Source organism: Camelus dromedarius, chromosome 35 (genome assembly GCF_036321535.1).
Source record: "Camelus dromedarius isolate mCamDro1 chromosome 35, mCamDro1.pat, whole genome shotgun sequence".
NCBI classification, from domain to species: domain Eukaryota; kingdom Metazoa; phylum Chordata; class Mammalia; order Artiodactyla; family Camelidae; genus Camelus; species Camelus dromedarius.
The window spans coordinates 7,705,930-7,733,607 of record NC_087470.1 but is presented as its reverse complement, the minus strand read 5'-3'; the positions used below and the strand labels follow the sequence as shown (position 1 = coordinate 7,733,607).

General features: G+C 40.1%; 1 long non-coding RNA gene across 5 annotated transcripts in view; it reads left to right on the top strand.

The window, feature by feature from the left end:
• Window positions 1-6,910: 6,910 nt before the first annotated feature.
• LOC135319960 (uncharacterized) overlaps window positions 6,911-27,678 on the top strand; it is a 40,148-nt gene continuing 19,380 nt past the window's right edge. For 2 of the 5 annotated variants that reach the window (XR_010379057.1, XR_010379053.1), the window contains exons 1-4: window positions 12,277-12,981; window positions 13,073-13,144; window positions 14,519-15,088; window positions 19,797-20,366. This is a non-coding gene — a long non-coding RNA (uncharacterized LOC135319960). Of the gene's footprint in view, window positions 7,058-8,685; window positions 9,802-12,276; window positions 12,982-13,072; window positions 13,145-14,518; window positions 15,089-19,796; window positions 20,367-27,678 lie in introns of those variants that run through there. The other 3 variants (XR_010379054.1, XR_010379055.1, XR_010379056.1) reach the window with 3 other exon arrangements.

Sequence of the window (27,678 nt, the reverse complement as noted above, 5' to 3'; positions counted from 1 at the left end):
TATGTCTGCCAACTGTACCCTTTTGTGTTTGTTTGATTGATTGTTTGTTCTCTTCTTATATGTTTTGCAAACACATTAGGCCATGCATCTCTCCGTTTGCTTCAAACAGAGAGTCATTGAAGCTGATTCAGTTAAGATAGTGCTTAAAATCACCTATGATTTCCTGCTTCCCTCTCCCATCTGTAAGTTTTTGCTGTCCTCCTTGCCTTCTTCTTTTTTAATCTTTGAATCTCAAGCTCTTCCTGCATTTCCAGTTATGGTTTTCTTATACCCATTACATCTTTCTACTTTCTATTCAGGGTAGAATTCTCAATGTTACTTTTAGGGTTAGTTTCGAACTGCTGATTTCTTTTAAGTTTTGCCGGTCTGTGAAATTCTCTAGCTCTGCCGTTATTATTAATGGCAGACATGTGGCATAGGCTAACCTATGTTGCAGCTTTATCTCATTGTGTTTATGGTCTATGTCCTTGCACTCCTACCTGTCCTGCAATATTTCTGTCGAGATATCTGCTGAAAGCCTGCTGGAGTTTCTGTTGTGACTATGTTGCTTTCGTCTAGTGCATTTTAAATCAATGGGATGATCGTGAAATTTGTAGATTTGAAGTATACTGCAGCTTGTTGGTCTATAGGGATTCCACCTCCTTTGGACGCTGTGTACTTCCTGAAATCTTATAGATGTTACTTTCTTGGCTTTCAGATATTTTCAGTCTGAATTTTCTACAAATAAACTCTCAGACATTTTTTTTTCTTAATCTCTTGCATTCCCATCTGGGACGCTTAGGTTTCATAATTTTTCATGCTTTGTCTTACACCATGATTCAACAGAAATGTTTGCATTGGTTTACACTTGCTTTTCTATGTATTCTGCTCGTGGGATTTCTGTTCCCTGTCTTCACAGTCATTCATGAGTCCCTCTGCAATATCTAGTCTGCAAAGGACTGACTTTAGCCCTGTTATTATCTCATCATTTGAGTTTTCTTATATTATTTGGCTCATCTTTAGATTTTATCTTCTCCTTTTCTGGTATTCTGCCTTTTGTGTATCTGAGATGCTCTATTTCTTCAGTGTTTTCCTCACCTCCATTTTCAATGCTTGCTCGGGAAGCGTTATGCAGTCTAGTCATTTAAGCTTATTTTTTGGGTCTTCAATCTCCTTGGAACTGAAAATGGTACTTCCTGTTCTTTTCCTATTCTTCTCTATCACTACTGGTCAAGTACTATCAGGTATCTAATGTAGAATTATAGGGCTTTGTTCATTAAATTTTATAGACCCTTTGGTGTATGCAATTCCACGATGTTTCTGTCAGGACAATTTTTCCTAGACATCGATTCTATGTCCTGTTCTTGTGTGTGTTGTCTGGTATATCTCAAATTGCTGGTGTTGCCTTTTTTGTGATGAACACACCATAATATTTTGATTAGTATAACCTCATTTTTATTAGGCTTATCTCAGACTTCTGAAAGTGCACAGGACATTTCCACTTGTGGAAATGAAGCTTCTAAGTATTTTCAGCTCTGCATTCTGCTGTATGTCATTTTTTAGCGTTTCCAATACAGGAAACTGACAGTGAGCTTGTGCTTTCTATTTCCATGGGAATGTCCCAATATTACCAGTTCCTCCTAGAGCTTCTCTGTCTACAGAAACACCATTGGAAATATATCTATGGATGTCATACAATAAGGCCTGCTGGAACGATCCTTCAGACCAACGTATGTGTCCTCGGTGCAGTACCATGTCAGTGCCATCCAAAATGTAGCATCTGCATTTGGGAGATAATGCTGAAGGTAAATCTTCAACTTCTCATGCTGTGGACTTTGACCACTATTCCTTGTTCACTCATCCTTGTGTCATGGGTGCACGAAGGCAAACACAGTGCTCTTCCGCATCCTCTGCCTCAAACGAAACCGTAATATTCTACAGGTTATGGAGATATAAGATCCCAAAACTTTTAATTCTGATTTCAATCCCAAGGCCCCCTGGATCGCTCAGACACGATGCACAATATCTCTGAATGAGCCCCAGACATGCTCTATTGGCGAACTTCCAAATTGGTCTTTCGTCATGCTGATGCAGTGGATGTGTCCATGGGACATATCGATATACTCAAACTCGCACGTTAGTGTGTTTGGTTTCTCATTGGGGACTCAAGTTGGCTTGCTCTCTTGATAGGACCCACCACAACCCACAACGCAATCCATATCCCTGAGACTAAGCGTGTGCCATCATCCGTACCCCTATCCCTCATTTTCTGATGCCTCTGCTAGCTCAAATTTGGCAGCTATTTTCTTGGTCTCAGAATCAATTGTGCGGATATTTTGTGCTAATTTCTTTGAGTCCTGTCAGCCAAGCATCTGCTGTGCACTCTTCTAACACTCAGTGCATCACCTTCAATCCCATGTGTGCAGTCAGCTTGAGAGTGTGCGTCCAAGTAAAGCAGAGTTTCACCATTGCTGCTCTATTACCAGAGGTCAGATCCTGTAGTGGTTTCCGTTCTGTACATTTCCTTCTCCTCTTTCAAGGACTCTGAGGCCTCATGTTGTCTTTGGAAATAACAGACCACTCTTCGGCAAGTGTCCTGTGCCAAGGGCTGGGTGAGTGGATGTTCACATTACTGTGTACATGGGAGCAAGTGAGAGCAAGTTGCACTGTTTCTCTCCCAACTGGTCATTGATAAATCATCACTTTCCAGATATAATTCACAGAAATATGATGTTTATTTTGCCCTATATTTTATACACACATGGTGGGAGTGTTTCCCGAAGACTCCAGATTTGACATTGTGTTGATAACTCAATTGCAGTTTTTAAATAGGTTAATAGAATTGATTTACATGTTTTGGGATTTATATGAAAATGAAGTTAGTTTTTGAAGCATACTAAATCTACCTAGAAGCCAGACTTGTCTATTTTTGTAACATTTTCTCAGCTCTAAGGAAAATATAGACAGATAAAATGTAAAACAGCAGTCCAAATTTGAACGGGACATGTCAATTCTTTACTCTTGAAGCCTCCAACACAAACAGGAACCAGGAAATAACTATTGGAACTGTGAAATAACCCCCAACTTGGTTCCCTTTCTGCAAGGGTTGCCCTTTACTTCCAATGACACATACTGGCCAATGTTGGCATTTCAAGGTGTAACATTACTCTCTACTTAAGTGCAAGAAAATCCAAACAAAATATAAACATTTAGGCTTGAGTCCTAAAGCACCTAGAGGCACAATAGCTGTGAGAATCCTTCTGAAACTATGCTAGTGTTTTGAGAACTAGTTTTCTTCTATCAGTGATGAGAACGCTAAATCTTCCGATCATGGTGGTTAAAGCAATTTAACAAAACCAAGTCTGCACCCCCATGATAAAGTGCACCCCGGGCTTGTCTGAAGGGATAGACTGTCCACATAACCAGTGTCTTTAAAGTTTTTGGCTACTTTTACTGTTCAGTTCACTATCTGAGTTATAATATTTGACTATACTGTCTTGTGAAACTGAGGCCAATTACCTATTCAAGTTCAGTCAAATGTTCCCCTCACTTACCTCACTCCCTTCACTCCAAAGAAGACATAACCCCAGCATTTGATGAATCTAGGGGAAGGTCACTCTTTGTGTGAGCTAAGTATTGAATACATATCTACTTTAGTCGACAGTATTTGATCTTTAAGGAATTCACTGTTGTTCTCAGAGTGTGAATCTGTTGGAACCCTGATTCTAGGAGGGGATTGCTATTCTCCTACTGGCTTCATTTCACCTCAGGTTCTGATCTTTACAATGGATGCCTGAGTGGAATGGAGGTTAGAGCAGGGGATTGATAGCTAGGGCGATAATGGGCAAACTCTTAACTGGGATTGGTGCATTTTGTTCTGAATTGTTTGTAAATGCCCCTTGGGACGTGTGGATTCTAACGACCACTTCCAAGAAAATGAGCGCTTTTATCATTTCTCCCATCTCTTCTCTTGTAGACGTCAGGAATCTTGGACCCGTTCTTGGAGCAGGGAATTGGGTAACTTCTTCAAGGACACGTTGACACTCCATAAAATTCTGCCAGTATCACCGAGGTTCAATATGTCTCATGAAGGTCTTTTGAGCCTGGTGTTCTCTACAGATGTCTCCATGCCAGTATTCTCCATTATAGCAGAACAACTCTCATGAATGTGTTCGCATTTCTACTCAATCAGTGCAGCCAGCTTTTCTGCCAGCGTCTCTTTGTGTCTCCCATAAAGTCGACTTCAAGAGGAATTAGCCCTTTTGAAAGGACCTCGGAGCCTCACCAGTAAGCTGATGACAGGCAGATCTTCCACTGTCTGCCCTTTCAGGTTCTGGAAACTGACCAGAAATCTCATGTCTTTGGGCAGCAGCAGTATCTCGAACTTACACAACTACCCGAAAAAAAGACCTAAGACAAGCTCCCTAGATGGCGGCAGCCCCACCATCACACTGATCCACCCACAGAATTCTGCCCAGTTTCCTTGGATCCACCAGCCACAACAAGCCTCGTGGTACCGACCAACATTCCACCTGGAATCCAACCAGCAAATTCCATTTCCAATGGTTGCTGCATCTTGGTATTGTTGGATTAGGGGCTGCATCAGACGACAGATTACTAAGTTTAATGTGATTGTATCCACTAGCGTCCCATGGTCCTTTTTTCTTCCCTGTTTCCTTTGGTTCAGATCCATATACACAGTGCAAACGGAGGGAAATGTGTCCATTTTTAGTTTATGGTTTCACACGACTTTAAACTTTCTAAAAGTACACAGTTCCCAGAGAAACCCTAAAGGAAATTATGTTTGTGTAATATCCATTCACCCAGAATACATATCCGTTTGTTGCTTTCTGCTGAAACACCCACACTCTCAGAATATATATTTGTTTCATGGGGGCTGAAATTCCAAGAAATTAAACCAATCATTATGTGCACTTTACTGTGTTTCTCTTTAGCTCTTTGTATAGTTTTGCAGAGCTACTTGTGTTTCTTATAGGCTTATGCCATTTCGTCTCTACCTAGGGTAGTATATGGCATTCATTCATCCTGTTGGAACACATGTAAGTCTATATCCTGGTCTATGAATACATTTTATTCAAACTCGACATTTGATTTGGGTCACGATATACTCTAATGAATCAATATTTATGAATATATATGCACGCATGATTTTTCTGAATATAAGAGTGTGGAGTACATGCAAACATCGATACTGGGTCAATGGGTGCTGAATGATCCTTCACATCACTTTGAGTATTTTCTTTTGAATATTCATGGTTTCCTTGGTATATGTCAGACAACCGTACCCTTTTTGTGTTTGTTTGATTGATTGTTTGTTTGCTTGTTGTTTGTTTGCAAACACATTAGGCCATGCATCTCTCCGTTTGCTTCAAACAGAGAGTCATAAAAGCTGATTCAGTTAAGATAGTGCTTAAAATCACCTATGATTTCCTGCTTCCCTCTCCCATCTCTAGGGTTTTGCTGTCCTCCTTGCCTTCTTCTTTTTTATTCTTTGAATCTCAAGCTCTTCCTGCATTTCCAATAATGGTTTTCTTATACCCATTTCATCTTGCTACTTTCTATTCATGATAGAATTCTCAATTTTTCTTTTAGGGTTAGTTTCAAACTGCTGATTTCATTTAAGTTTTGAAGGTTTGTGAAATTCTCTATCTCTGCCGTTATTATTAATATCGGACATGTGGCATAGGCTAACATAAATTGCAGCTTTATCTCATTCAGTTGATGGTCTATGTCCTGGCAATCCTCCCTATCCTGCAATATTTCTCTCGAGACATCAGCTGAAACCCCTCTGGAGGTTCTGTTTTGACTAAGTTTCTTTCGTCTAGGTGCATTTTAAATCAATGGGATGATCGTGAACTTTGTAGATTGGAATTCTACAGCTGCTTGTAGGTCTATTGGGATTCCACCTCCTTTGGACGCTGTGTACTTCCTGAAATCTTATAGATGGTTCTTTCTTGGCTTTCAGAAAGTTTCAGTCTGATTTTTCAACAAATGAATTTTCAAACTTTTTTTTTTTTAATCTCTTTCATTCCCATCTGGGACTCTTAGTTATGATAGTCTTTCATGCTTTGTCTTACCCCATCATTCAACAGAAATGTTTGCATTGGATTACACTTGCTTTTCTATGTATTCTTCTGCTCGTGGGATTTCTGTTCCCCTGTCTTCACAGTCATTCACGAATCCCTCTGCATTATCTAGGCTGCTTAGGTCTGACTTTAGCCCTGTTATTATCGCATCATTTGAGTTTTCTGATATTATTTGGCTTATTTTTAGATTTTCTCTTCCCCTTTTCTGGTATTCTGCCTTTTGTGAATCTGAGACACTCTTTTCCTTCAGTGATTTCCTCACCTCCACTTTCAATGCTTACTCTGATAGCCTTATGCAGCCTAGTCGTTTGAAAGCTTATTTTTTTGCCTTCCATCTCTTTGGAAGTGAAAATGGTACTTCCTGTTTCTTTTCCTATACTTCTTTATCTCTACTGGTCAAGTACTATCAGGTATCTAATGTAGTATTATTGGGCTTTGTTAAGTGAATGTAATAGACTATTTGGTGTAAGCAATTCCATGATATTTCTGTGAGTACAATTTTTCCTAGACATGAACTCTATGTCCTGTTCTTATGTGTGTTGTCTTTTATATCCCTAATTGCTGGTGTTGCCTTTGTTGTGATGAACACAGCATAAAATTTCGATTTGTATAACCTCATTTTTATTACGCTTATCTCAGAATCCTGAAATTGCACAGGAAACTTCCACTTGTGGAAATGAAGCTTCTAAAGACTTTCAGCTCTGCATTCTGGTGTATGTGCTTTTGGAGTGTTTCCAAAACAGGAAACTGACAGTGAGCTTGTGCTTTCTCTTTCCATGGGAATGTCCCAATATTACCATTTTTTCCCAGAGATTCTCTGTCTACAGAAACACCAGTGGAAACATATCTATGGATGTCATACAACAAGGCCTGCTGGAACGATCCTGAAGACCGACATATGTGTCCTCGGTGCAGTACCATGTCAGTGCCATCCAAAATATAGCATCTGCATTTGGGAGATAATGCTGAAGGTAATTCTTCATCTTCTCATGCTGTGGACTTTGACCACTATTCCTTGTTCACTCATCCTTGTGTCATGGGTGCACGAAGGCAACCACAGTGCACTTCCGCATCCTGTGCCTCAAACCAAAATGTAATCTAGCTCCAGGTTATGAATGTAGCCAATCCCAAAGCTTTTAATACTGATTTCAATCCCATGGCCCCCTGGATCGCTCAGACACAATCTGCAATATCTCTGATTGAGCTGCACACATGCTCTATTGGCGAAATGCCAAATTGGTCCTTGGTCATGCTGATGTATTGGATGTGGCCATGGGACATATCGATATGCTCAAACTAGCACGCTAGTGTGGTTGCATTCTCATTGGGGTCACAAGTCGGTTTGCTCTCTTGATAAGACCCACCACAACCCACAACGCAATCCAGATCCCTGAGACTAAGCGTGTGCCATCATCCGTACCCCTATCCCTCATTTTCTGATGCCTCTGCTAGCTCTAATTTGGCAGCTCGGTTCTTGATCTCAGAATCAATTGTGGGGATATTTTGTGCTGATTTCTTTGAGTCCTGTCAGCCAAGCATCTGCTGTGCACTCTTCTAACACTCAGTGCATCACCTTCAATCCCATGTGTGCAGTCAGCTTGAGAGTGTGCGTCCAATTAAAGCAGAGTTTCACCATTGCTGCTCTATTACCAGAGGTCAGATCCTGTAGTGGTTTCCGTTCTGTACATTTCCTTCTCCTCTTTCAAGGACTCTGAGGCCTCATGTTGTCTTTGGAAATAACAGACCACTCTTCGGCAAGTGTCCTGTGCCAAGGGCTGGGTGAGTGGATGTTCACATTACTGTGTACATGGGAGCAAGTGAGCGCAAGTTGCACTGTTTCTCTCCCAACTGGTCATTGATAAATCATCACTTTCCAGATATAATTCACAGAAATATGACGTTTATTTTGCTCTGTATTTTATACAGCCATGGTGGGAGTGTTTCCCGGAAACTCCAGTTTTGACATTGTGTTGATAACTCAGTTTCAGTTTTTAAAATATAAATAGAATTGATTTACTTGTTTTGGGATTTATATGAAAATGAAGTTATTTTATGAAACATACTAAATCTACCTAGAAGCCAGACTTGTCTATTTTTGTAACATTTTGTCAGCTCTAAGGAAATAATAGACAGATGAAATGGAAATAGCAGTCCTAATTTTTAACGGATCATGTCAACTCTTTACTCTTGAAGCCTCCAACACCAACAGGAACCAGTAAATAAGTATTGGAACCATGAAATAACCCCCATCCTGGGTTTCCCTTGTGCAATTTTGCCCTTCACTTCCAATGACACATACTGGCCAATGTTGGCATTTCAAGGTGTAACATTCCTCTTTACTAACATACAAAAAAATCCAAACAAAATATATATATTATGCTTGAATCTTAAAGCACCTATGGGTGTTATATCTATGAGATACCTGCTGCAGGTATGCTAGGCTTTTGAGAACCAGGTTTTTTTTTTTTCTATCAGTGATGAGAATGCTTAATCTTCTGATCATTATGGGTCAAGCAAGTTAACAAATCCAAGTCTGCACCCCCATGATATATTTCACCTGGGGCTTGACTAAAGGGAAAGACGGTTCACTTGTCCTGTGTCTTTAATGTCTTTGGCAACTTTTACAATTCAGTTTACTATCTGACTTCTAATATTTGACTATACTGTCTTGTAAAACTGAGGCGTTATAACTATTCAAGTTCAGTCATAGATTCACCTCAGTTAAAAAACTACATTCACCCCAAATTAGACATTACCCCAGCATTTGCTGAATCTACAGGAAGGTCATCATTTCTTTTTGTGAGCTAATTATTCAATTCCTATATATTTTTGTCGAGAGTATTTGATCTTTAAAAATTTCACTGTTGTTCACAGGGAGTGAATCTTTTTGAACCCTGATTCTTGGATGGGCTTGCTAATCTCCTAATGGTTTCATTTCACCTCAGGAGCTGATCCTTTAAAGTGGATGACTGAGTGGAGGGGAGGGTAGAGCAAGTGCTTGATAGCTAGGCCCATACCTGGTAAATGTCTTACCTGGGCTTGGTGCTTTGAGGTCTGAATTGTTTCTAAATGCCCCTTGGGATGTGTGGAATCTTACGACCCATTACAAGAACAGGAGCGCATTAATCTTCTCTGACAACTCTTCTCTTTTAGACGTCGGGGATCTTCGACCCGTTCTTTTAGTAGGGAATTGAATAACTTCTTCAAGGGAGGTTGACACTCCTTATATTTCGGCCAGTATCAGCGAGATTCAATAAGTTTCATGAATGTCTTCCGAACCTGGTATTCTCTAGAGATGTCTCCATGCCAGCATTCTCCATTGAGGCAGAACAACTCTCATCAATCTTTTCTCATCACTCCTCAATCCATGCAGCCAGCTTTTCTGCAAGCTTCTCTTCGTGTCTCCCATAAAGTCGAATTAAACAGGACTGGGCAATTCTGAAAGGACCAAGGAGCCTACCTATAAGCTGATGACAGGCAGATCTTCCACTGTCTGCCCTTTCAGGTTCTGGAAACTGACCCGTGATCTCAGGTCTTTGGGCAGTATCTCGATCTGACATAACTTCCCGAACAAATGAACTATGACAAGCTCCACAGATGGCGTCAGCCCCTCCGTCACACTGATCCACCCACAGAATTCTGCCCAGTTTCCTTGGATCCACCAGCCACAACAAGCCTCGTGGTACCCACCATCATTCCACCTGGCATCCAACCGGTAACTGCCATCTCCAATGGTTGCTACATCTTGTTATTGTTGGGGGAGGGGCTGCATCAGATGACAGATTCCTAAGATTAATGTGATTCTATTCACTAACGTCCAATGGTCCTTTTTCCTTCTCTCTTTCCTTTTGTTCAGATCCGTATACACAGTACAAACGGAGGGAAATGTGTCCATTTTTAGTTTATGGTTTCACACGACTTTAAACTTTCTAACAGTTCACAGTACACAGAGACACACTAAAGGAAATTATGTTTGTGTAATATCCATTCACCCAGAATACATATCCGTTTGTTGCTTTCTGCTGAAACACCCACACTCTCAGAATATGGATCCAATTGTTTCATGGGAACTGAAATTCCAAGAAATGAAACCAATCCCTATGTGCACTTTCCTGTCTGTCTCTTTTGCTCTTAGTACAGTTTTGCAGAGCTCCTTGTCTTTGTTATAGGCTTTTGCCATTTCGTCTCTACCTAGGGTAGAATATGGCATTGATTCATCTTGTTGGAAAAGTTGTAAGTCTATATCAAGGAATATGAATCCATTTACTCAAACTCGGCATTTGATTTGGGTCACGATATACTCTTATGAATCAATATTGATGAATATTTACTCACGCATCATTTTCCTGAATACAAGCTTTTCGAGTACATGCAAGCAGCAATACTGGGTCAATGCTTGCTGAATGTTTGTTGACATTACTTTGAGTATTTTCTTTTGAATAATCATGGTTCCTTTGGTATATGTATGCCAACCGTATCCTTTTTGTGTTTCTTTGATTGATTGTTTCTTTGCTTTTTGTTTGTTAGGCAAACACATTAGGCCATGCATCTCTCCGTTTGCTTCAAACAGAGAGTCATAGAAGCTGAATCACTTAAGATAGTGTTTAAAATCACCTATGATTTCCTGCTTCCCTCTCACATTTCTAGGCTTTTGCTGTCCTCCTTGCTTTCTTCTTTTTTATTCTTTGCAACTCATGTTCTTCTTGCATTTCCAATAATGGTTTTCTCATATCCAATACATCTTGATTCGTTACTATTCAGGAATGAATTCTCAATCTTTGTTTTATGGTAAGTTTTGAACTGCTAAATTCCTTTAAGTTTTGCTGGTCTGTGAATTTCTATAGATCTGCCGTTCTTATTAATGGCGGTCATGTGGCATAGGCTACCCTATATTGCAGCCTTTTCTCATTCAGGTTAAAATCTATGTCCTGGCTCTCCTCCCTGTCCTGAAATATTTCTCTCGAGATATCAGCTGAAACCCCTCTGGAGGTTCTGTTTTGACTAAGTTGAATTCGTCTAGGTGCATTTTAACTCACTGGGATGATCATGAACCTGGTTGATTTGAATTATACAGCTGCTTGTAGGTCTATTTGTATTCCACCTCCTTTGGACGCTGTGTACAACCTGAAATCGTATAGATGATTCTTTCTTAGCTTTCAGAAAGTTTCAGTCTGATTTTTCTACAAATAATTTTAAGAATTTTTTTTTTTTAATCTCTTGCATTCCCGTCTGGGAATCTCATGAATCATAGTCCTTCATGCTTTGTCTTCCCCTGGGATTCAACAGCAATGTTTGCATTGGTTTACACTTGCTTTTCTATGTCTTCTTCTGATCGAGGGATTTCTGTTCCTCTGTCTTCACAGTCATTCACGAGTCCCTCTGCATTATGTAGTCTGCTTAGGACTGACTTTAGCCCTGTTATTATCTCATCCATTGAGTTTTCTGATATTATTTGGCTCCTCTTTAGAGTTTCTCTTCAACTTTTCTGGTATTCAGCCTTTTGTGATTCTGACACAATGTTGTTCATCAGTGTTTTCCTCACCTCCGTTTTCAATACATGCTCTGGTAACTTTTTGCCATCTAGTTGTTTGGAAGCTTATTTTTTGGGCCTTCAATCTCTTTGGGACTGAAAATTGTACTTCCTGTTTCTTTACCTATGCTGCTTTACCTCTATTTCAAATACTATCAGGTATTTAATTAAGACTTATAGGACTTTGTTAAGTGAATATTATAGACTCTTGGGTGAATTAAATTCCATGATACTTCTGTGAGAACAATTTTTCCAAAACTTTGATTCCATGTCCTGTTCTTGTGTGTGTTGTCTGGTATATCTCTAATTGGTGGTGTTGTCTTGTTGTGATGATCACACCATAATATTTCGATTAGTATAACCTCATTTTTATTACACTTATCTCAGAATTCTGAAACTGCACAGGACAATTAAACTTGTAGAAATGAAGCTTCTAAAAATTTTCAGTTCTACATTCTCCTGTATGTCATTTTGGAGTGTTTCAAAAACAGCAAACTGACAGTGAGCTTGTGCTTTCTATTACCATGGGTATCTCCCAATATTACCAGTTCTTCAAAGAGATTCTCTGTCTAAAGAAACACCAGTGGAAACATATATATGTATGTCATACAACAGGTCCTGCTGGAATGATCCCGCATACCGACATATGTGTACTCAGTGCAATATCATGTCAGTGCCATTCAAAATGTAGCGTCTGGTTTTGGGAGATAATACTGAAGGAAATACTTCATCTTCTCACTCTGTGGAATTTGACCACACTTCCTTGTTCCCTCATCCTTGTGTCATGGTTGCCCGAAGGCAACCACAGAGCTGTTCCGCATCCTGTGCCTCAAACCAAACTGTAATCCCACTCCAGGTTATGAATGTAGCAAATCCTAAAATTTTTAATACTGATTTCAAACCCAAGGACCTCTGCATCCCTCAGGCATGATGCACAATATCTCTGACTGCACCCCACACGTGCTCTATTGGCAAAATGCCAAATTGATCACTGGTCCTGCAGATGCAGTGGATGTGGCTATGGGACATATGGATAAACTCAACCTTGTGTGCTAGTGTTGTTGCTCTCTCATTGGGGTCACAGGTCGTTTTGCTATCTTGATAGGACCCACCACAACAGACAACGCAATCCAGATCCCTGAGACTCAGCGTGAGACATCATCCGTAGCCCTAACCCTCATTTATTGCTGCCTCTGCCAGCTCAAATTTGGCAGATCGGGTCTTTGGTCTCAGAATCAATTGTGGGAATATTTTGTGCTGATTTCTTTGAGTCCTGTCAGCCAAGCATCTGCTGTGCACTCTTCTAACACTCAGTGCATCACCTTCAATCCCATGTGTGCTGTCCACTTGAGAGTGTGAGTCCAGGTAAAGCATAGTTTCACCTTTGCTGCTCCATTACCAGAGGTCAGATCCTGTAGTGGTTTCCGTTCTCTACATTGCCTTCTTCTCCTTCCAGGATTCTGAGGCCTCATCCTGTCTTTGGAAGTAACAGACCACTCTTCGGCAAGTGTCCTGTGCCAAGGGCTGGGTGAGTGAATGTTTACATTGCTGTGTATATGGGAGCAAGTGAGCGCAGGTTGCATTGGTTCTATGCCACATGGGCATTGATAAATCATCACTTTCCAGATATAATTCACAGAAATATTATGTTTACTTAGCTCTATTTTCTATACAGCCATGGTGGGAGGGTTTGTCCAAAGACTCCAGTTTTGACATTGTGTTGATAACTCAGTTGCAGTTTTTAAAATGTTAATGGAATTGATTTACATGTTTTGGGATTTATATGAAAATGAAGTTCGTTTTTGAAACATACTAAATCTACCTAGAAGCCAGACGTGTAAATTTTTGTAACATTTTGTCAGGTCTAAGGAAAAAATAGAGAGATAGAATGTAAAATAGCAGTCCAAAATGTTGAAGGGGACATGTCAACTGTTTACTGTTGAAGCCTCCAACACCAGCAGGAACCATGAAACACCTATTGGAACCATGAAATAACCCCCAAACTGGGTTTTCCTTTTGCAGGTGTTGCCCTTTATTACCAATGACACATACTGGCCAATGTTGTCATTTCAAGGTGCAACATTCCTCTCTACTAAAATACAAGAAAATCCAAACAATATGTATATATTTAGGCTTGGTTCTAAAAGCACATAGAGGCTTTATAGCTATGAGAAACCTGCTGCGGCTATCCTAGGCTTTTGAGAACCATGTGTTTTTCTATCAGTGATGAGAACACTTAATCATCCGATCATGCTTTGTAAAGCAATTTAACACAACCAAGTCTGCACCCCCATGAAAAAGTGTACCCGGGGCGTGACAGAAGTGAAAGAATGTCCACATAACCTGTGTCTTTAATGTCTTTGGTGACTTTTACTGCTCAGTTCACCATCTGTCTTATAATAATTGACTGCACTGTCTTGAATATCTGAGGCCTAGTACCTATTCAAGTTCAGTCAAAGTTTCCCCTCACTTACAACATTCCCTTCACCCAAAAGAAGACATAACCCCAGCATTTGCTGAATCTAGGGGAAGGTCATCATTTCTTTGTGTGAGCTAAGTATTCAATTCCTATCTATTTTAGTCGAGAGTATTTGATCTTTTAGGAGATCACTGTTGTTCACAGAGTGTGAATCTGTTCGAACCCTGATTCTAGGAGGGGCTTGCTATTCTACTACTGGATTCAATTCATCTCAGGTGCTGATCCCTTAAAATGGATGCCTGAGTGGAGGGGACAGTAGAGCAAGTGCTTGATAGCAAGGCCCATACCAGGGAAAATTCTTACCTGGGCTTTGTGCACTTTTGTCTGATTGGTTTGTAAATGCCCCTTGGGACGTGTGGATTCTCACGACCTCTTCCAAGAACACGAGCAATTTTATCATCTCTGCCATATCTTCTCTTTTAGACGTCAGGAATCTTGGACCTGTTCTTGGAGCAGGGAATTGAGTAACTTCTTCAAGGTCACGTTGACACTCTGTATATTTCTTCCACTATCAGCGAGGTTCAGTATGTCTCATGAATTTCTCTCGAGCCTGGTATTCTCTACAGATGTCTCCATGCCAGTATTCCCAATTGTAGCAGAACAACTCTCATCAATATGTTCGCATCTCTCCTCAAGCCGTGCAGCCATCTTTTCTGCCAGCTTCTCTTCGTGTCTCCCATAAAGTCGACTTCAACAGGACTGGGCAATTTTGAAAGGACCTTGGAGACTCACCAGTAAGATGATGACAGGCAGATCTTCCACTGTCTGCTCTTTCAGGTTCTGGAAACTGACCCGTGATCTCAGGTCTTTGGGCAGCAGCAGTATCTCGAACTTACACAGCTTCCTGAAGAAAAGAACTAAGAAAAGCTCCACAGTGGGTGACAGCCCCTCCATCACACTGAACCACCCACAGGATTCTGCCCAGTTTCCTTGGATCCACCAGCCACAACAAGCCTCTTGGTATCCACCAACATTCCACCTGGATTCCAAATGGTAACTGCAATCTCCAATGGTTGCTGCATCTTATTATTTTTCGGGGAGGGGCTGCATCAAACGAGAGGTTCCTAAGTTAAATGTGATTCTATCCTCTAGCATGCCACTGTCCTTTTATCTTCCCTCTTTCCTTTGGTTCAGATCCGTATACACAGTACAAATGGAGGGAAATGTGACCAATTTTAGTTTATGGTTTCACACGACTTTAAACTTTCTAACAGTTCACAGTACACAGAGACACACTGAAGGAAATTATGTTTGTGTAATATCCATTCACCCAGAATACATATCCGTTTGTTGCTTTCTCCCGAAACACCCACACTCTCATAATATGGATCCAATTGTTTCATGGGGGATGAATTTCCAAGAAATGAAACCAATCCCTTTGTGCAATTTACTGTCTTTCTCTTTCGCTCTTAGTACTGTTTTGCAGAGCTAATTTTCTTTGTTATGGGCTTATGCCATTTCGTCTCTACCTAGGGTAGAATATGGCATTCATTCATCCTGTTGGAAAACTTGTAAGCCTATGACATGGACGATGAATCCATTTTATTCAAACTCGGCATTTGATTTGGGTCAAGATATACTCTTATGGATCAATATTTATGAATATATATGCAGGCATCATTTTTCTGAATACCAGCATATTTTGTACATGCAAGCAGCGATACTGGTTTGATGCGTGCTGAGTGATCCTTGACATCATTTTGAATATTTTCTTTTGAATAGTCATGGTTCCTTTGGTATATGTCAGCCAGCCGTATACTTTTTGTGTTTGTTTGATTGTTTGTTTGCTTGTTGTTTGTTTTGCAAACATATTAGGCAATGCATCTCTCCGTTTACTTCAGAGAGTCATAGAAGCTGATTCACTTAAGATAGTGCTTAAAATCACCTATGATTTCCTGCTTCCCTCTCTCATATCTAGGGTTATACTCTCCTACTTGACTTCTTCTTTTATTCTTTGCAACTCATGCTCTTCTTGCATTTCCAATAATGGTTTTCTTATTTCCATTTCATCTTACTTCTTTTCTATTCAGGGTAGAATTCTCCATCTTCCTTTCAGGGAAAGTTTCAAACTGCTGAATTCTTTTAAGTTTTGCCTGTCTGTGAAATTTTCTAGCTCTGCCGTTATTATTAATGGCGTTCATGTGGCATAGGCTACCCTAGATTGCAGCTTTTTCTCATTCATATTAAGGTCTATGTCCTGGCTCTCCAACCTCCGCTGCAATATTTCTGTCGAGATATAAGCTGAAACCCCTCTGGATGTTCTGTTGAGACTAAGTTGCTTTCGTCTAGGTCATTTTAAATCACTAGGATGATTATGAACTTTGTTGATATGAATTATACAGCTGCTTGTAGGTCTATTGAGATTCCAGCTCCTTTGGGCTCTGTGTACATCCTGAAATCGTATAGATGATTCTTTCTTGGCTTTCAGACATTTTCAGTCTGATATTTCTACAAATAACTTTCAGACTCTTTTCCTTTATTTAATCTCTTGCATTCCCATCTGGTACTCTCATGAATCTTAGTCTTTCATGCTGTGTCTTACCCCGAGATTAAACAGCAATGTTTGCGTTGGTTTTCACTTGCTTTTCTATGTGTTCTTCTGATCGAGGAATTTATGTTTCCCTGTCTTCACAGACATTCACTTGTCCCTCTGTATTATCTAGTCTGCTTAGGACTGACTTTAGCCCTGTTATTATCTCATCATTTGAGTTTTCTGATATTATTTGGCTCGTCTTTATAGTTTCTCTGCCCCTTTTCTGGTATTCTGCCTTTTGTATTTCTGAGATACTGTTGTTCCTCGGTGTTTTCCATACCTCCGTTTTCAATAATTTCTCTGGTAGAGTTTTGCAGTCTAGTTGTTTGGAAGCTTATTTTTTGGGTCATCAATCTCTTTGGAACTGTAAAGGGTACTTCCTGTTTCTTTTCCTATGCTTCTTTATCTCTACTGTTCAAGTACTATCAGGTATCTAATGTACACTTATAGGGCTTTGTTAAGTGAATATTATAGACACTTGGGTGTACACAATTCCATGATATTTCTGTGAGGACAATTTTTCCTAGACATTGATGCCAAGTCTTGTTCCTGTGTGTGTTGTCTGGTATATCTCTAATTGCTGGTGTTACATTTGTTGTGATGAACACAACATAATATTTCGATTAGTATAACCTCATTTTTATTACGCTTATCTCAGAATTGTGAAAGTGCACAGGACACTTCCTCTTGTGGAAATGAAGCTTCTAAAGATTTTCAGCTCTGCATTGTTCTGTATGTCATTTCGGAGTGTTTCCAAAAGAGGAAACTGACAGTGAGCTTGTGCTTTCTATTGCCATGGGAATGTCCCAATATTACCAGTTGTTCCCAGAGCTTCTCTGTCTACAGAAACACCAGTGGAAACTTATCTATGGATGTCATAGAACAGGGCCTGCTGGAATGATCCTGCAGACCGACGTAAGTTTTCTTGGTGCAGTACCATGTCAGTGCCTTTCAAAATGTAGCATCTACATTTGGGAGAAATTGCTAAATGAATTTCTTCATCTTCTCATGCTGTAGACTTTGACCACTCTTCCTAGTTCTCTCATCCTTGTGTCATGAGTGCAGGAAGGGATGAACAGAGCTGTTCTGCTTCCTCTTCCTCAAACCAAACCGTAATCCCACTCCAGATATTGAATGTAGCAGATCCTAATGCTTTTAATACTGATTTGAAACCCAAGGGCCCCTGGATTCCTCAGGCCACATGCAAAATATCTCTGATTGAGCCCCACATGTGCTCTATTGGCAAAATGCCAAATTTGTCCCTGGTCCTGCAGATGCAGTGGATGTGGCCATGGGACATACGGAAAAACTCAAACTCGCGCGCTAGTTTGGTTGCTTTCTCATTTGGATCACAAGTCTGTTTGCTCTCTTGATAGGACCCACCACAACCCACAATGCAACCCAGATCCCTAAGACTCAGCATGTGCCATCATCAGTAGCCCTATCCCTCATTTTCTGCTGCCTCTGCTAGCTCAAATTTGGCAGCTCGGGTTTTGGTCTCAGATTCAAATCTGGGGATATTTGGTGCTGATTTCTTTGAGTCCTGTCAGCCAAGCATCTGCTGTGAACTCTTCTAACACTCAGCGCATCACCTTCAATCCCATGTGTGCTGTCCCCTTGAGAGTGTGCGTCCAAGTAAAGCAGAGTTTCACCTTTGCTGCTCCATTACCAGAGGTCAGATCCTGTAGTGGTTTCCATTCTCTACATTGCCTTCTCCTCCTTACAGGTTTCTGGGGCCTCATCCTTTCTTTGGAATTAACAGACTACTCTTCGGCAATGTCCTTTTCCAAGGGCTGGTTGAGTGGATGTTTACATTGCTGTGTACATAGGAGCGAGTGAGCACATGATGCACTTGTTCCCTGCCAACCTGGCAGTGATAAATCAACACTTTCCAGATATAATTCACAGAAATATGATATTTACTTAGCTGTATTTTCTATACAGCCATGGTGGGAGGGTTTGTCCAAAGACTCCAGTTTTGACATTGTGTTGATAACTCAGTTGCAGTATTTTAAAATGTTATTTGAATTGATTTACATGTTTTGGGATTTATATGAAAATGAAGTTAGTTTTTGAAACATACTAAATCTACCTAAAACCAGACTTGTCTATTTTTGTAACATATTGTCAGCTCTAAGAAAAATATACAAAGATAGGATGTAAAATAGCAGTCCAAAATGTTGACGGGGACATGTCAACTGTTTACACTTGAAGCCTCCAACACGAACAGGAACCATGAAATATCTATTGGAACCTTGAAATAACCCCAAACCTAGGTTTCCTTTGTTCAGATGTTGCCCTTTATTACCAATGTCTCATACTGGCCAATGTTGGCATTTCAAGGTGTAACATTGTTCTCTACTAGAATACAAGATAATCCGAACAAAATATAAACATTTAGGCTTGATTCTAAAAGCACCTAGAGGCATTATATCTATGAGAAACCTCTGCAGCTATGCTAGGCTTTTGAGAACCAGGTGTTTTTCTATCAGTGATGAGAACATGTAATCATCCAATCATGTTGTGTAAAGCAATTTACACAACCAATGCTGCACCCCCATGATAAGGTGCACCATGGGCTTGACTGAAGGGAAGCATGGTCCACATAACCTGTGTCTTTAAATTCTTTGGCGACTTTTACATTTCAGTTCACTATCTGACTTCTAATATTTGACTATATTGTCTTGAAAATATGAGGCCTAATATCTATTAAAGATCAGTCAAAGATTCCCCTCAATTACCACACTCCATTCACCCCATAGAATACATTACTTCAGCATTTGCTGAATCTACGGGAAGTTCATCATTTATTTGTGTGAGCTAAGTATTCAATTCATATCTATTTTATTCGAGAGTATTTGATCTTTAAGAATTTCACTGTTTTTCACAGAGTGTGAAGCTGTTGGAATGCTGATTCTAGGAGTGGCTTACTATTCTCCTACTGACTTCATTTCACCTCAGGTGCTTATCTTTAAAATGGATACCTGAGTGGAGTGGAGGTTAGAGAAATTTCTTGATATCTAGGCCCATACCTGGGAAAATTCTTACCTGGGCTTGGTGCATTTTTGTCTGAATGGTTTGTAAATGCCCCTTGGGACATGTGGATTCTCACTACCCCTTCCAAGAACACGAGCGCTTTTATCATCTCTGCCATCTCTTCTCTTTTAGACGTCGGGATTCTTGGACCCGTTCTTGGAGCATGGAATTGAGTAACTTCTTCAAGGGCATGTTGACACTCCGTATATTTCTGCCAGTATCAGCGAGGTTCAATATGTGTCATGAATGTCTTTCAAGCCTGATATTCTCTACAGATGTCTCCATGCCAGTATTCTCCATTGTAGCAGAACAAGTCTCATCAATGTGTTGGCATCTCTCCTCAATCCGTGCTGCCAGCTTTTCTGACATCTTTTCTCCGTGTCTCCCATAAAGTTGACTTCAACAGGACTGGGCAGTTCTGAAAGGACTTCGGACCCTCACCAGTAAGCTGATGACAGGCAAATCATGCACTGTCTGCCCTTTCAGGTTCTGGAAACTAACCCGTGATACCAGGTTTTTGGGCAACAGCATTATCTCGAACTTACACAGCTTCCTGAACAAAAGAACTAAGACAAGCTCCACAGAGGGCAGCATCCCCTCCATCAAACTGATCCACCCACAGAATTCTGCCCAGTTACCTTGGATCCACCAGGCACAAGAAGCCTCGCGGTACCCACCAACATTCCACCTGGAATCCAAAAGGTAGCTGCCATGTCCGATGGTTGCTGCATCTTATTAGTGTTGGGGGAATGGCTGCATCACACATCAGATTCCTAAGTTTTATGTGATTCTATCCACTAGCGTCCCATGGTCCTTATTTCTTTCCTTTTTCCTTTTGTTCAGATCCGTATACACAGTACAAACGGAGGGAAATGTGACCAATTTTAGTTTATGCTTTCACACGTGTGTAAACTTTCTAAATGTTCACATTACACAGTGACACACTAAAGGAAATTAAGTTTGTGAAATATCCATTCACCCAGAATACATATCCGTTTGTTGCTTTCTGCTGAAACACCCATAATCTCAGAATATGGATCCAATTGTATCATGGAGGCTGAAATTCCTAAAAATGGAACAAATCACTACGTGCACTATACTAGCTTCCTCTTTCACACTTAGTACAGTTTTGCAGAGCTACCTGTCTTTGTTATAGGCTTATGCCATTTCTTCTCTACCTAGGGTAGAATATGGCATTGATTCATACTGTTGGAAAACTTGTAAGTATATATCACGGACTATGAATCCATTTTATTCAAACTTGGCATTTGATTTGGGTCATGATATACTCTTATCAAACAATATTTATGAATATTTATGTGCACATCATTTTTCTGAATACAAGTGTGTTGAATACATGCAAGCAGCGATACTGGGTCGATGCTTGCTGAATGATCCTTGACATCTCTTTGAGTATTTTGTTTTGAATAGTCATGGTTGCTTTGGTATAAGTCAGCCAAACGTACCCTTTTTGTGTTTTTCGATTGATTGTTTGCTTGTTGTTTGTTTTGCAAACACATTAGGCCATGCATTTCTGTGTTTGCTTCAGAGTGTCATAGAAGTTGATTCACTTAAGATAGTGCTTTATATCACCTAAGATTACCTGCTTCCCTCTCACATCTCTAGCTTTTTGCCGTCCTCCTTGCCTTCTTCTTTTTTATTCTTTGCAACTCATGCTCTTCCAGCAATTCCTATAATGGTTTTCTTATTTCCATTTCATCTTGCTACTTTTCTATTCAGCATAGAAATCTAAATCTTTATTTTAGGATAATTTTCGAACTGCTGAATTATTTTAAGGTTTGCCAGCCTGCGAAATTCTCTAGCTCTGCCTTTATTATTAATGGCGGTCATGTGGCAAAGGCTACCCAAGTTTGCAGCTTTTTCTTATTCAGGTTATGGTCTATGTCCTGGCACTCTTCCCTGTCCTGCAATATTTCTGTCGAGATAGCAGCTGAAACCCCACTGGAGGTACTGTTGTGATGATGTTGCTTTCATCTAGGTGCATTTTAAATCACTGGGATGATCATGAACTTTGTTGATTTGAATTCTACTGCTGCTTGTAGGTCTATTGGGATTTCACCTCATTTGGACGCTTTGTACTCCTGAAATCATATAGATGATTCTTTCTTGGCTTTCAGAAAGTTTCATTCTGATTTTTCTACAAATAATTTTTCAGGCTTTTTTTTTTTTTATCTCTTGCATTCCCATCTTAGACTCTTTTGAATCATAGACTTTCATGCTTTGTCTTACCCCGGGATTCAACAGAAATGTTTGCATTGGTTTATACTTGCTTTTCTATGTCTTCCTCTGATCAAGGGATTTCAGTTCCCCTGTTTTCACAGTCATCCATGAGTCCCTCTGCATTATCTAGTCTGCTTAGGACTGACTTTAGCCCTGTTATTATCTCATCCATTGAGTTTACTGATATTATTTGGCTTGTCTTTAGAGTTTCTCTTCACCTTTTCTGGCATTCTGTCTTTTGTGATTCTGAGATACTGTTGTTCTTCAGTGTTTTCCTCACCTCCGCTTTCAATACTTGCTCTGATAGCGTTTTGCATTCTAGTTGTTTGGAAGCTTATTTTTTGGGCCTTCAATCACTTTGGAACAGAAAATTGTACTTCCTGTTTCTTTTCCTATGCTTCTTTATCTCTACTGTTCAAGTACTATCAGGTATCAATTGTAGACTTATACGGCTTTGTTAATTGAATATTATAGACTCTTGGGTGTACGCAATTCCATATTTCTGTGAGGACAATTTTTCCTAGTCATTGATGCCAAGTCATGTTCCTGTGTGTGTTGTCTGGTATATCTCTAATTGCTGGTGTTGCTTTGTTGTGATGAACACACTATAATATTTCGATTATTATATCCTCATTTTTATTATGCTTATCTCAGAATTCTGGTAGTGCACAGGATACTTCCTCTTGTGGAAATGAAGCTTCTAAAGATTTTCAGCTGTGCATTTTGCTGTATGTCATTTTGGAGTGTTTCCAAAACAGGAAACTGACAGTGAGCTTGTGCTTTCTATTGCCATGGGAATGTCCCAATATTACCAGTTCTTCCCAGAGCTTCTCTGTCTACAGAAACACCGGTGGAAACATATCTATGGATGTCATAAAACAGGGCCTGCTGGAATGATCCTGCAGACCGATGTATGTGTTCTCGGTGCAGTAACATTTCAGTGCCATCGAAAATGTACCATCTGCATTTGGGAAAATGCTCAATGAAATTCTTCATCTTCTCACACTGCAGACTTTGACCACTCTTCCTTGTTCTCTCATCCTTTTGTCATGTGTGCACGAAGGGAAGAACAGCTGTTCTGCATCCTCTGCCTCAAACCAAAATGTAATCCCACTCCAGATATTGAATGTAGCAGATCCTAATGCTTTTAATACTGATTTCAAACCCAAGGCCTCTGGTTCCCCCAGACCTGATGCACAGTATCTGATTGAGCCCCACATGTGCTCTCTTGGCAAAATGCCAAATTGGTCCCTGGTCCTGCAGATGCAGTGGATGTGGCCATGGGACTTATCGATAAACTCAAACTCGCAAGCTAGTGTGGTTGCTTTCTCATTGGGGTCACAAGTCGGTTTGCTCTCTTGATAGGACCCACCACAACCCACAACGCAATCCAGATCTCTGAGAGTAAGCGTGTGCCATCATCCGTAGCCCTATCCCTCATTTTCTGCTGCCTCTGCCAGCACAAATTTGGCAGCTCGGGTTTTGGTCTCAGATTCAAATCTGGGGATATTTGGTGCTGATTTCTTTGAGTCCTGTCAGCCAAGCATCTGCTGTGAACTCTTCTAACACTCAGCGCATCACCTTCAATCCCATGTGTGCTGTCCCCTTGAGAGTGTGCGTCCAAGTAAAGCAGAGTTTCACCTTTGCTGCTCCATTACCAGAGGTCAGATCCTGTAGTGGTTTCCATTCTCTACATTGCCTTCTCCTCCTTACAGGTTTCTGGGGCCTCATCCTTTCTTTGGAATTAACAGACTACTCTTCGGCAATGTCCTTTTCCAAGGGCTGGTTGAGTGGATGTTTACATTGCTGTGTACATAGGAGCGAGTGAGCACATGATGCACTTGTTCCCTGCCAACCTGGCAGTGATAAATCAACACTTTCCAGATATAATTCGCAGAAATATGATGTTTACTTAGCTCTTTTTTCTATACAGCCATGGTGGAAGGGTTTGTCCGAACACATTAGTTTTGACTTTGTGTTGATAACTCAGTTGCAGTCTTTAAAAAGGTTAGAATAATTGATTTACATGTTTGGAATTTATATGAATATGAAGTTAGTTTTCAAAACATACTAAATCTGCCTAGAGGAAAGACTTGTCAATTTTTGGTACTTTTTGTCAGCTCTAAGTAAAAAATGGACAGATTGAATATAAAATAGCAGTCCAATATTTTGAAGGGGCATGTAAACCCTTTAATGTTGAATCCTCCAACACTGACAGAAAGGATGAAATAACTATTGGAACCAAGAAATAACCCCCAACCTCGGATTCCATTGTGCATGTGTTGCCGTTTCTTCCCAATGGCACATATTGGCCAATGTTTTCATTTCAAGGGGTATCATTCTTCTAGAGGAAAACACAAGAAAAACCAAATAAAATATGTACATTTTGGCTTCATTTCAAAAACACCTAGAGGCATTATATCTATGAGAATCCTGCTGTAGCTATGCGAGGCTATTGAGAATCAGGTGTTCTTCTATCAGTGATGACAAAGATTAATCGTCTGATCATGTTGGTAAAGCAATTTAACATAACATTGTCTGCATCCCATGATATAGTGCACCCGGTGCTTGAATGAAGGGAAAAGACGGTACACATAAATTATGTCCTTTAATGACCTTGGCGACTTTTACAGTTCAGTTCAATAACTGACATAATATTTACCTATACTGTCTTGAAATACTGAGGCATAATACCTATTCAAGTTCAGTCAAAGATTCTCCTCACTTACCACACTCCCTTCACCACAAAAAGACATAACCAGAGCATTTGCTGAATCTAGGGGAAGGTCATCATTTCTTTGAGTTAGCTAAATATTCAAATCCTAGATATTTTAGTAGAGAGTATTTGACCTTTGAGGATTTCACAGTTGTTCACAGAGTGTGAAGTTGTAGGAACTCTGATTCTAGGAGGGGCTTGCTCTTCTTATATGGTTTCATTTCAGCTCAGGTTCTGATCCTTTAAAATGAATGCCTGAGTGGAGGGGAGGGAAGAGCAAGTGCTTGATAGCAAGGCCCAAGCCTGTGAAAAGGCTTACCTGGGCTTGGTGCATTTTGGTCTGAATGGTTTGTAAATGCCCCTTGGGACATGGGGATCCTCACAAATTATTCCACCAACATGAGCGATTTTATCATCTCTGCCATCTCTTCTCTTTAGATGTCAAGAATCTTGGATCCATTCTTGGAGCAGAGAACTGAGTAACTTCCTCAAGTGCATGTTGATCCTCCATAATTTCTGCCAGTATCAACGAGGCTCAATATGTCTCATGAATGTCTTTTGAGCCTGGTATTCTCTACAGAAGTATCCATGCCTGTGTCCTCAATTGTAGCAGGACAACTCTCTTCAATGTGTTCTCATATCTCCTCAATCCATGTAGCAAGGTTTTCTTCCAGCTTCTCTTTAAATCTCCCATAAATTAGACTTCCACATGACTGGGCAAGTCTGAAAGATTCTCGGAACGTAACCAGTATGCTGATGACTGGCAGATGTTCCACTGTCAGCCCTTTCAGTTTCTGGAAACTGACCCGTGAACTCAGGTATTTGGGCAGAATCAGTATCTCGAACTTACACAGCTTCCTGAACTAAAGACTTAAGACAAGCTCCACAGAGGGCGGCAGCCCCTCCATCACACTGATCCACCCACAGAATTCTGCCCAGTTACCTTGGGCCCACCAGTCACAACAAGCTGTGCAGTACACACCAACATTCCACCTGGAATCCAAACGGTACCTGCCATCCCCAATGTTTGCTGCATCTTGTCAGTGTTTAGGAGGGGCTGCATCAGACGAGAGGTTCCTAAGGTAAATGTGAATCTCTCCAGTAGCATCCCATGGTCCTTTTTTCTTCCTTCTTTCCTTTTGTTCTCATCCCTATACACAGTACAAATTGATGGAATTGTGTCCATTTTTAGTTTACGGTTTCACACGTCTTTAAACTTTCTAACTGTTAACAGTACAAAAAGACCCACTAAAGGAATCTTATGTTTGTGTAATATCCATTCACCCAGAATACATATTCATCTGTTGCTTTTCTGCTGAAACTCCCACACTCTAAGAGCATGTATCCATTTGTTCCATCGGGGCTGAAATTCCTAGCAATGAAACCAATCACAATGTGCACTTTACTGACTGACTCTTTTGCTCTTAGTACAGTTCTGCAGAGCTACTTTCCTTTGTTTTAGGCTTATGCCATTTCTTCTGTATGTAGGGTAGAATATGCCATTCATTCATCATGTTGAAAGACTTCTAAATCTATACCATGGACTAGGAATCCATTTTAATCAAAGTAGAGATTTGGGTTAGGTCACAATATGCTGTTATGAATCAAAATTTATGAATATTAATGCACGAATCTGTTTTTGAATACAAGTCTGTTGAGTACATTCATGCCACAACACTTGTTCGATGCGTACTGAGTGAACCTTGACATTACTTTGAGTATTTTGATTTGATTTATCATGGTTTCTTTGGATAGATGTCTGCCAACTGTACTCTTTTGATGTTTGTTTCTTTGTTTGATTGTTTGTTTGCTTGTTCTTTGTTTTGCAAATTCATTAGACCATGCATCTCTCCGTTTGCTTCAAATACAGAGTCGTATATGCTGATTAACTTAATATAGTGCTGAAAATCACCTATGTTTTCCTGCTTCTCTCTCCCATCTTTAGGATTTTGATGTCCTCCTTGCCTTCTTGTTTATTCTTTGAAAATCATTGCTCTAATTGCATTTCCAATAATGATATTCTTATATCCATTTCATCTTGCTACTTTTCTATAGTGTTTAGAATTCTCATTCCTTATTTTAATATAAGTTTTGAACTGCTGTAGTCTTTTAAGTTTTGCCAGTCTGTGAAATTCTCTAGCTCTGCTGTTATTAGAAATGGTAGTCTTGTGACATAGGCTACCCTAGATTGCAGCTGTGATTCATTCAGGATTTGGCCTAAGTCCTAGCACTCCTTCCTGTCCTGCAATATTTCTGTCCAGATATCAGCTGAAACCCCTCTGAAATTTCTGTTGTGACTAAGTTGCTTTCATCTAGGTGCATTTTAAATCAGTGGGTTGATCATGAACTTTGTTGATTTGAATTATACAGCTGCTTGTACGTGTATTGGGATTCCACCTCCTTTGGATGCTTTTTAAAATGTGAATCTTATAGATGATTGTTTCTTGGCTTTCAGCAAGGTTCTGTCTAATTTTTCTACAAATAAGTTTTCAGACATTTTTTAACACTTGTTTTTACATCTGGGACTCTTATGAATCCTACTCTTTCATGTTTGGCATACCACGGGATTCACCAGCAATGTTTGCATTTGTTTTCACTTGCATCTCTTTGTCATTTTCTGATTGAGGGATTTCAGTTTCCCTGTCTTCACAGTCATTCAGGAGTCCCTATGCAGTATCTCGTCTGTTTAGGACTGAGTTTAGCCTTGGTTCTATATCATCAATTGAGTTTTCTCATATTATTTGGCTAGTTTTTGAGTTTCTCTTCCCCTTTTCTGGTATTTTGCCTTTTGTGATTCTGAGACACTGTTTTTCTTCAGTGTTTTCCTCACCTAAGTTTCCAACACCTACTCTGGTGGCGTTTTGCAGTCTAGTTCTTTGAAAGCTTATTTTTTGGGCCTTCAATCTCTTTGGAACTCAAAATTGTACTTCCTGTTTCTTTTACTCTACTTCTTTATCTCTACTGGACAAGTACTCTCAGGTATCAAATGTAGACTTATAGGGCTTTATTAAGTGAAATGTTTAGACACTTCGCTGTATACAAAACCATGATATTTCT